Raw genomic sequence first — 2,885 nt, 5'->3', positions numbered from 1 at the left:
CTAGGTCTCCCTACCTTCCTTCACCGCCTGCGCCTGCGCAACAGGGCAAGCCTAGTTTCTAAGTTTAGATCCCCGCCACGATCGGTTTTCTCGCAAAACGAGCTGCTCGTTTTGTGGGGCGAGAAGAGAAATCTCGGCCATGGCCGGCCTTCTCGCTGAACGTGTGGCTCGAACTGCGGGGCGAGAAGAGAAATTGGTCACGAGACGAGAAGTATTTCTCGTGACACGAGACGGGAAGTATTTCCTGTTCTCGGGACCGGTCCTGGCGGGAAGTAGGTCAGCTTACCGGTCTTCTCGCTCGGGAAGGAAAAAGTGCTTCCTGCCCGTCTCTACTATCAAGGCACCCCAAAATAGCAGGTCACAAGGGAGTGACAAACATACAAAAGAAGTAGAGGAAAATGACAATAATAAGGATCCGTAAAGAAAAGGCAGCAGTTCTCTGTTGTAGATCAGGCACAGTTATGAGCGTGACATGAGTCAGCCCATTTACAATTGTACTATGCTTGAACGAGAAATGTCCCCCCTTTGGGGATGGCCTAAAGACCCTACAGTCAGTTGCACTGCCGCGGGGGGTTCGTAATCGTGTCCTTTGCACTCAAGACTGTGCATTCTGGCGTAATTCCCGTTCACTATGGAGTGCACTATTGGATTCTATTCGGAATCCAATGATGGGCAAAGAGGGAAACATTGCGTCAAAGATAGTACATAACAAGATGGGTCACTCAGCCAAAAAAGTGTCCGCCGGAAGTTCGCTCTTTGCTTCAGATGGCGCTGCAGTCTGTTTTGAAGCTTTCGTTCGTTTTTCCAGAAGAAGAATAGGAATAGCACCTCCTTGCGTGCGCAGATCGACTGCTGTTCATCAGCAGCTCGGGTTCGTTCAGTGTGGAGTTTTAGGGTTTTGATTTTGATGACCTCTAGCCTTTCATTCTAAAGTCAAATTAAACGAAGAAAACAATCACCCTGTCCTCCGGTAGAGGTTTTTTTTTGTCAGCGTAACCATTTTAAAAAAGCGTTCTTCCGAAATTCATTCAAAAACTTGCTAGTTTCGCTTTGATTTTTTTAAAACTCAAGTAGGATAACTCTGTTCGCAAAAGGTGCGCCACCGAATTTTGAGGACACTATTTTAATTTGGTCAAAGAGAGAAGTGGCCCCTCTTGTTATGTAGACTCTTTGATTGCGTGCACACACGGCTATAACGAGACTTGTGTTTTATCCTTCAATTTCGCGTCCATGGTGCGCACCAGTGCAGTGAAGTTTGTATAGAGAGTTGACAGAGTGACTGATCAATGACATTAATTATAGTTTATGCTGGGTTTATGGGAATCACCTATTTGTGGGGCATCGTGGTGAAATGAGTCGTTCGTCATGCGTCAAAATAAGGAAATCGGGGAAACAAGCATTTTCCACCAGTTTGACAATTTTTATCGAACTTTTGTTGTAGGTCGTTGGTTGTTTTTTTAGTTGTTGTTTTTTTTGCTCAAACCCTTTTATTTCCGTAGATAACAAGCACATAAACAGAATCAACCCCATGTGGGAACCCCATTGCAGACACTGTGACTACCACGAGGAGACCGTTGTACATCTTCTCCTTCACTGCCCAAACCTGGCAGTTCTTCGACGCAGGCTCCTACACACACCTACAGACTTACAAAACCTGCTCTACTCTGGCGTTGACCAGATGACAAGGACATGTGGTTACTTGAGGGAGGCATTTGCTCGCAGCTAAAGGGATTTGAAAACAACAACAACAACAACAACAACAACATGTCCGTAGATAAACAAGGTTCCATGTAAATTTTACTGAAAAACATTGATTAAAAGCACAAAATATGTCATTTTTCAGTTTTCAAGGAGTCTTTAGCTATTGGAGCTACCAACTTTGGCGGCCATTGTCTCGCTAAATTCACTACTGAAACCTGGCGACCTCACCTCTTTCAAAAGCAAATATCTTGACTCCTATTCAAGACAGATGATTATTTTTTTCATTGAAAGCAAAACAAATGAATAATAGTTCAGATGACACCAATAGCTTCACATGCCCAAAAATTGACAAGTGCCTGATTCCACCGCGTCGTAACACATTTTAAAGAAAAAAACCAATGGCACAGTTAACAACACTAAACTTTAACCTCAAAACTGACAAACTTCTGCATACTTACCATTTTGTAGAAGGTTCTTCAAACACTTGCGCGCCCTGACTCGTGAGTCCTCGAAGTTGTATAAGAACTGTGTGTGAGAGAGTTTGTGTGTGTGTGTATGTGTGAGAGAGAGAGAGAGTGGAGAGATAAAGCTATCTGCTATCTCCGTCGTTGTATTCGAAGAATGTCTCTGTCTCTCATGTCACACAATGCTTCCAAATTGTATCACGACGCATTGGAATCAGGCGCTCGTCAAGTTTTGGGCATATTGAGCTATTGCTTCATCTTGAAGGTTGTTCATTTGCCTTGCTTTCTATTTTTTTAAAAGATCTATTTATCTTAAATAGAAGTCGATATATTTGCGATTGAAGGGGGTGGGGTTGCCTGCTTTCAGAAGTAATATCAGCGAGAAAATGGACGTCAAAGTTTGGTGACTTTCTTTGCTTCAGAATCCTTGGAAATTGTAAATTTACATTTGAGTGAGCCTTTAATCAACGTTTTCCATAAAATCCTCACAAAAAAGTGTCTTTGAATGGATATATATATATACACAAGGTGTTGAACTAGAGAAAACAAAAATCCGAAAAAAAATTTCCAAACTGGGTGAAAAATGTCGATTTCTCGGATTTTATTATTTTAACCAGCATCTGATTTCCCCACGACGCTTCCAAATGTGGGAAAAGCTTGTATAATTATAATAATGTTACACAAGGTATACAGCTCTCTACTATCAACTAGTGGTTACAT

General features: G+C 42.3%; 1 protein-coding gene across 1 annotated transcript in view; it reads right to left on the bottom strand.

The window, feature by feature from the left end:
• The window catches only part of LOC101858961 (transforming growth factor-beta-induced protein ig-h3-like), a 6,871-nt gene that overhangs the window by 3,059 nt on the left and 927 nt on the right, over positions 1 to 2,885 (bottom strand). The window lies entirely within an intron of this gene.

This window comes from Aplysia californica, unplaced genomic scaffold, assembly GCF_000002075.1.
Source record: "Aplysia californica isolate F4 #8 unplaced genomic scaffold, AplCal3.0 scaffold00515, whole genome shotgun sequence".
NCBI classification, from domain to species: domain Eukaryota; kingdom Metazoa; phylum Mollusca; class Gastropoda; order Aplysiida; family Aplysiidae; genus Aplysia; species Aplysia californica.
Note: the sequence above shows the minus strand (reverse complement) of the source record. Positions and strands in the feature narration are given on the sequence as shown.